Genomic DNA, 8,503 nt, shown 5'->3' on the forward strand with positions numbered 1-8,503 from the left:
AAGCTCTAGCCAATCAAACCGCGTGCTTGTGTGTCTGGGGCGGGAGATTCATGTGATTGGTTGTTGGTCGAGTTTCAGCCCCCCCCGCCGGCAAGCGACAACGCACGCCGCTGTGTGTAGGGGCCGCTGTCACTACCCGATCCGTCCCCCTGCCCGATCTGTACTGTGCATGTGCGAGATGGTCCGCCATATTGGACAACTCCGGACGGCAACCCAGGAAGGACACTTGACACAGTGGCTTTTGGCAAAGCTGAAAAATAAAACGAGAGAGAGATGAGTTATTGTTATTACAACGTGATTTCACTATTATTTAACAACTGTTTTTATTGGGTTATATTATTTGGGGTTAAGTACATTGTCAGAATAAGTGAGAAATGGATTTAACCTCTGTTAGACAGCCATATGCCATACATTTTTGCATACATTCACAGTAAATATTTATTCAGTATGATAGCTGTCTAACAGAAGTTAAATTCATTTCTCACTTATTTCGTACTTAACCCCAAATAATATAACCCAATAAAAACAGTTGTTAAATAATAGTGAAGTCACGTTGTAATAACAATAACTCATCTTTCTCGTTTTATTTTTCAGCTTTGCCAAAAGCCACTGTGTCAAGTGTCCTTCCTGGGATGCCGTCCGGAGTTGTCCAATATGGCGGACCATCTCGCACATGCGCAGTACAGATCGGGCAGGGGGACGGATCGGGTAGTGACAGCCGTCAGACTAGACATATAGAGTGGCGAAGTCCCTCCCCTTCCGGTGGACCTTCATGGGACCTTATTTCGGAAAAATGATGTATTGAAGTCAATGGAGAGAGAAAGATTATCTTTCGATCCCGTTTGAATTGTGCCACGAATTACACATATGATGTTTGTCAATTTAAAAGATAATTTTGCAAGTCAAAAACTTGTCGTAAAACTGTGAAGTAACACATTTGTTTGTGTGAAATGCTGAATGAACTACATCTCCGGTCTAGCAGAACAACACACGTCACCAAGATGGCCGTCACTACTGTCTTCTCAACAAAAGGATTGATACCCTCACTATCACCACAATGAAACACGTCCAGAAGAATGTCATGCAAAGCGCTGCCTGCCTGCCTTCCTTTGATTCTCTCTGAACCGCCTGGTCTTTTTAATTTTTAATGTCAACCATCTATAGCGTGAAGTAGAAAAGATCGCAGATGCTAATGTAGCGTTAGCATTTCTCCCCCGGGCTTAAATTGTGTATTATAGAATGATCATACCGGTGTGACAGTACTCTTCAACGGGTTCACGAAATATGACTACTACTCTTACTGTTTAACATGTTGGGTTACTTAATGTTACTTCATGTTAAGGCTAATACAAATGGCTGTAATGCTAACTAACGTGCTAGCTCCTAGCTAGGTAGCTAACTTGATCCAGCCACTCCTGGTCCTTTCATCAGACGGGAAGCGAAAGAACGAGCAAGATCCATTGCTGATATGATAACAACCTGGTACTAAGCACACAGGCATCTTGTTAAAGTTATCTTATATTTAGTCTTATATTTCAACAGTTTTACGACAAACTGTGACTTTTTTGACATGGAAATGATTTTTTAAGATTGACAAACATCATATTCATGGCACAATTCAAACGGGATCGAAAGATAAGTTTTCTCTCTTCATTGACTTCAATGCATAATTTTTCCGAAATAAGGTCCCATGGACCGGAAGTAGATGGGCGTGACTTCGCCACTCTATACCACGTGATGACAAGTTACGGCCCGTCCACACAGCAGCGTTAAAAAAATCTTCCAACGCTTCTGCCCATTGTGGGGAAGCAAAGCGAAGATTTCCAGGATTCAAAAGTTGAGCAATGTTCAACTTTTGAAACTGAGGTGGAAGCGTCAGCCAATCAAATCCCGTTTATGCAAATCTGACAGTACAAGCACTAGCCAATCAAACCGCGTGCAAGCTGGGAGAGCCAGTTCATTTTCTATATTCCTGAAAATGGAGGAGAAATTAGTTATTGCGGTAGCAAATCACCCGGTTCTTTATGACCAGTCGCTAATAACTTACCGGGATACAAACCGGAGGAACCAGGCATGGGAGGTGGCAGAGACAGTGGGTGAAACTAGTAGGTTTTCGCCTGTTTGGGGATTTGATATCCAGTTTACTTCGTTTTAACATTGCTATTGCTTTGTATCTCGAGGGCGCAAAAAATCCCCAAGCTTTCAGACAAGCCCACCTCGTAGATTTTTGTAATGCTGCTGTGTAGGCTCGTGTTGTGTTCAAGGACCCTGACCTTGGCCAGGAAAAACAGGCACTCGCTTGTTTAATTGTTTTGAGGTCTAGATTTCTTACATTTTTTTCTTTTTTGCGTGTGTTTATAAATTACCTCGAGGGCCGTATCAAATGGCCTCGCGGGCCGAATACGGCCCGGGGGCCGGAGGTTCCCCACCCCTGTTTTAGAGTAACAACTTGGCTGATAACAATGTTGAGAATGACACTTTTTCAGATATTCAGAATGAAGATTTGACCATTGCTGATATTTAAGACAACAATTTTCAGAATAAAGATTCGGCCATTGCTGATATAATCGATAACAATTTGGCCGATGCTGATATTCAGAATAAAGATTTGGTTGATACCAAGATTTAGAAAAACGATTTGGCCCATACCAAGGTTTAGAATAAAGATGTGTCTGTTACTGATGGGTTAGGGTTTTTAAAATGTTTCTATTTATTCCCCTGCTGTGGCTTGAAAATAAAAAAAGGTGTTATCATAAATAAATAATATATAAACCTTCATCACACTAACTTCACGTGAACACAAATTCCTTAAAATATATTTTTTAAAAACCTTTTTAACCTGCTATACAATGTCATTTTTAAAGATTTAAGAAATTACAGGTTGCGTTTGATATGAGTCATAATCTCTTATTACCCATATTTGTTTTACTGAAAAGACATATTCAATAGCATTACATTGGAAATCATCAGTGCATCCCTACTTTCTTTTGACTATTTCAATATGTTCATTGTTAAAACTGAGCTGAAATGCTGAGAATGCTTAGCATAATCTTTCAATCATAAAAAATGTTTTTGAGAGCGAAAGTGGATGTAACCCTTGTGCTTGTCGTTTGTCCTGTGCATTTCAAAAAGGTTCCTCTACTACTTGTTTTTGTGTTAGTAAAGGATCAGAAGCAGTGTTTTGTGTCATGCTCACATATAGGTCAATTGTCAATAAATACTTATTTATTCTGTGAATACTGTTATTCTTCCATTATGTTAACTCCACCATGCCTGTAGGTATTTTTTCTGTATATCTGACAGGTCAGGGCCTGTAAAATATATTGGTCTTAATCATCAGGATAATTTAATGCTGATATTTGAAAGTAATATGTACCCCTTCCCAAGGAGCCCTATTGTGCTTGTTTTGGGTTATCCCTTTCCTGTAGTGTTATATAGCTTTTTGTGCATTTAAAAGGTCTGCCCAGGCGTACATCCTAAAGTTTGTCGTCGTCCCCCTGCCTGAAACGCCTCCATTGGACACCTTTGTTTACTTCCGTAATATAGTGACATCACTACATAACAATCAGCCTTCTATTGACTAGTGTTCCAACACATTGATGGCTAAGGGGCAGTACATCTCTATCACAACAGAGCAAGCCAGCTAACCAATCAGAGCAGACTGGGCTCTGGTTTCAGACAGAGGGTGAAAAGACAGACATGAGACAAATAAATCACATTTCGAACATTAAAGCATGTAAACATGTCACAGTAGAGGCAGAAAATAAAAATATAAAACCTAAAATTAGCATTAAAAGGGTCCATGCAAAAAATATTTTCCCCACAAATAATGCTGTTTCCTTTGCTTCAAACTGGTATATGATTTGCTTTGCCTAAAATTGCTGTTAACCTTCTGAAGATCTGACAGCACTGACATGTTTCACAATAGATGACACAATTAATACTCACACTATAAAAATATGTGTTACTAAATACAGCTCTGTACAGTGTTTCAGCAATAATGTAGTAACCGTTATTTACCACTTGGTGTCAGCCTTTCACCTAACTGCACATTTCAGCAGATTTGTCAAATGATAAGGCCCAATGTCTGGATGCTACTGCATTATTGAAACAGAGAACTCTTATTCACATTTGTACATACTTATTCCATTAGAGTAACCATTTATGGTTAAAAAACACTGTAGTGTGGACACTGTCCATCATGTATGTGTGTGTGTGTGTTTTCTTGATGGAGAGAAACTGTTGATTAAAGCAGCGCTTGTGCTCTAGATCAGTGGTTCTCAAACTTTTTTCAATAATGTACCCCCTTTGAAAGAAAAATGCAGCCAAAAACTATTTGTTAGGGAAAAAATGACTATATAAAGAGGTACAGTACAGCGCTGCACCATCAGTGTCTGATTTATTAAAACGACAACCTTGTAACTGAGAAACACTTAAATACTACATTTCAAATGTTTACAATCCATCACTAAATTCATGGCAAACCAATTTTAACATCATGCAATAACACAGAGGACATTAGTTGCATTGAACTGATCTTTTTAATAAGTTGTACTTACAATGTAGTGAGCAACATGGGCTTGAGCTTCACTGAGGATCTTTGTCATTCTGACAGGGAGGCCACTGCAGTTATTACACTTCACGTTTTGAAATATGTGTAACTCTGTTCATATAAAACCCACACTGCTCAAACTTCGTTTATTTTCCTAACATTTGTATATCTATTTATTTATTTATTTTGGGGCGTGGGGAATGAAGAGAAAAATATATGAGCATGGGATTTGTACCCCTTTTATAAATATATGAATAATGCTGCTCTATACTTTGCGGCCACACGCCATTGCCATCCATCCATCCATCTTCTCCCGCTTATCCGTGGTCGGGTCGCGGGGGTAGCAGTTCCAGCAGAGAGCCCCAAACTTTATTTTCCCTGGCGACATCAACCAGCTCTGACTGGGGGATCCCAAGGCGCTCCCAGGCCAGCGAAGAGATATAATCCCTCCACCTGGTCCTAGGTCTACCCCTTGGTCTCTTCCCAGCTGGACGTGCCTGGAACACCTCCCTAGGGAGGCGCCCAGGTGGCATCCTAACTAGGTGCCCGAACCACCTCAACTGGCTCCTTTCGACGCGAAGGAGGAGCGGCTCAACTCCGAGTCCCTCCCTGATGACCGAACTTCTCACCTTATGAGGCAGACACCAGCCATCCTGCGGAGAAAACCCATCTCGGCCGCTTGTATCCGCGATCTCGTTCTTTCGGTCACGCCATTGCCAAGCAATGCTTATTGTTTAGGTCCTTTGATAAGCAGGCAGTCAAATCATTAGCTAGAACTAGCTCAGTGGCGAGCCGTGACTTTTATACCTAGGCCCTCTGACCCCCCCTTCCCTCGAGAAAAAAAAGAAGAGATATTACGTCACAGCGTATACTTCAGCGGAATATCAAAACCGCGGCCCTGGGTGCAAAACGCATCAATGACAGCGACCCTCTACCACACAAAACAACACCATTTATATAAACACCTATCATGACAGGGTAAAGTAAAAATTACAAATGAATTAAGTCAGCACGGCGGCCCACATTGAAAATGACTTAGGCCTACCTTTGATGATCAAATCACTTAAACACAAAGTCCATCCTCCTGTCCTTTTGGATGAAGCACTTGCGGGTCATTCAGCTGATCCTTTGCCACTCCAGTTTATCATTGTAACTCAATCTTGAAAATGACTCGGTTAATAATTTCGCAACGATGTCATCACTATCACTGAAGTGAGCCATCATGAACGAACTTATGCTAATTATAAATCTATCGATCATAAATCTATCGTTTAGATTTATGATTCGAAAATAATAAAAGTAGGGTAGACATGTGGATATTATCCGGCTGAACAAAACGTGCATTTATCTAACAGGTTCGTTTTCCACAGACCTTATTTCCAGCTATTTTCCAAAATCCTCTGGAGAAATCCCAATGCTTTCTGTCGAGGGAATCCGAGCGAAGCTTACTTCCGGGTTTTAGGACGCGTCACTGCACCACTTGCATAGACCTCACAGCGGGCGGAACTTGTCATAAAGTCCGCGAAAAATAATGCCCGCCCATTTAGAGGGAAGATATGATTGGTCAATTGTACTGTCATTTGACATTATTCTCTCGTTGAGTTACTATAGCTGGCCCTCTGTGAATGTAGAGAGGGACCAACAATATGGAATGCCATTTAAGCCAAAATTAAATAAATAAATAAATACATAAATAAATAATTAAATAAATACATATATATATAAATATGCCTATGAAATAAATTCTGAAATAAATAAATGAGGCAATACATATGTATACATGTACATTTAAATACACATTTATTTATTTCATGGGACTTATTTCATAATGACACATTTATTTATTTCAAGAGACTTTTATTTCATAATGATACATTTATTTATTTCAAGAGACTTGTATTTCATAATGACACATTTATTTATTTCAAGAGACTCGTATTTCATAATGACATATTTATTTATTTCAGATGACTTGTAGTTCATAATGACGCATTTATTTATTTAATGTGACTTGTATTTCATGATGAGACATTTCCATTCCTTATATGCAAATGAACGGGGCGTGGTTAGCTCACAGATCCAGAGACCCAGACCAAAGCAACAGCACCACACTGACTACTCAAGAAGAGGAAGAAAATGGAGGAGAAGGACTATAAGGCAAACTACTAAATTCACATCGCATGTAATCTGATACTCTAAAGTTCACCCACCAGAAATGTTCGCTTCTTCTTCTTCGGTGTAAATTGTCCGTTGGCAAACCAGTTGACTTCTTCTTCTCTCGGTTTTTTGGTGGATTGCAAACAACTTTAAGGTGCATACCGCCACCTACTGTACATGAGTGTGAATCATCATATCATTCCATCTCTTAACTCATGGATGTATCTATGATCTAATCCAAAAATAAATAAATTAGGGCTGTCAAACGATTACAAATTGTAATCAGATTAATCACAGTTTAAAAATTAATTAATCATGATTAATCACCATTCGAACTATGTCCAAAATATGTCATTTCTTTATGTATATTGTTGTGGGAATGGAAAGATAAATGAAAGAAGGCGGATATATCCATTTAACATGTTTATTGTAACATTTTGCTGTGTGTCAAAATGAAAGAGAGCACACATCAATCATCAAACCGTTGTGATCAGCTGTTTTAGCGCAGTTCTTCAGTGAAGGGGGGAGTCTCCCTCCGCAGCCGGTTCGGCGTAGTTTTGGCACAATTCCGTTGTACAGACCGACGTTAACAGCAGCCCTGTCTGTGCACACGGAGACCGACTCTGTCGTCCGGTGATCTAACCGCCTTCTGGAAAAGCTTCACAAGTACCTCGGTACACAAATGCGCTTTGTGACACAAGTGACGGTACGCATTTCAGATTACGCACATAACCTGCGTACCAGTAATGTGTTACCTGTACTACAGCAAAAGTATTCTCCGTCGGGACATCCTGCAACAACACCACGCCGTTATCTTGATTCTGATTGGCCAGAAGACATTATCAAAGATGTTCTATTGGGAAGACGATCACTGCGTGACAAAAGTTTTCAAAACCGTTTCTGGTCTTCGGTATTTCCAGACAAGTGGCTACTATACCCTGTCTTTATAAATATTTGTCTGCTGGCATTCCAGCAGACCAGTATTTATCTATCACCAGTTTATGTTAGTATTAAATATTAGGGCCGGGACTCGATTAAAAAAAATAATCTAATTAATTAGAGGCTTTGTAATTAATTAATCGAAATTAATCGCATTTTTAATCACATATAAATATTTGACCTAAGAACAGTGAGAAGCAATTTTTTTCACATGGATTTAGTATACCATTAGGCGCATTCACACCGCAGTACTTTTCCCACAAAGGTTCATGAGAACTTAGATCATGAGAACTCTTTGAACCTGGGGGTGGATTAGGCAAATGAAGCCGCTGACGTCACTTCTTCTTCTTCTGCTTTGGGTTTACTGGCAGGCCGCAAACCACTTCACGGCGTATACTGCCGCCCAAAGTCCCCGGCCGGAAGTCCCCGGAGTTGGGGACTGGCTTCAGTAGAAGCTGCTGGGAGTCCCAGCAGCCTTCCGAGTAAATCGCCAGAAACGCCGACACCTCCTCATCTCCACCGCTCCCATGTTTTATTTTGTGTTGCCATAAGTTAGTCTCTCTGCGTTTCTGCGCTGGGCTAATGCTAATAATGCTAATGCGAGGATAATAAAATGGCAGCTTCACAAAACTTTTTGGGAGTTTTACGGGGCGCGGTTTGCAATCCGCCCAGCCAATCAGAAATATAGCTCTTTTCTCACAAGAGAGCCGTACGAAAGTCCCTGCTCTCTAGCAGCTCTCTGCTCTCTAGCAGGGACTTTCGTGGGGGTAAAAAGGTTCTCTTGAACTAATTTTAGTACCGGCTCTTTTTGGTGTGAATGCGATAAAAGAGGCTAATGTCCATGCTAGCTTCCAC

Source organism: Gymnodraco acuticeps, unplaced genomic scaffold (assembly GCF_902827175.1).
Source record: "Gymnodraco acuticeps unplaced genomic scaffold, fGymAcu1.1, whole genome shotgun sequence".
NCBI classification, from domain to species: Eukaryota; Metazoa; Chordata; class Actinopteri; order Perciformes; family Bathydraconidae; genus Gymnodraco; species Gymnodraco acuticeps.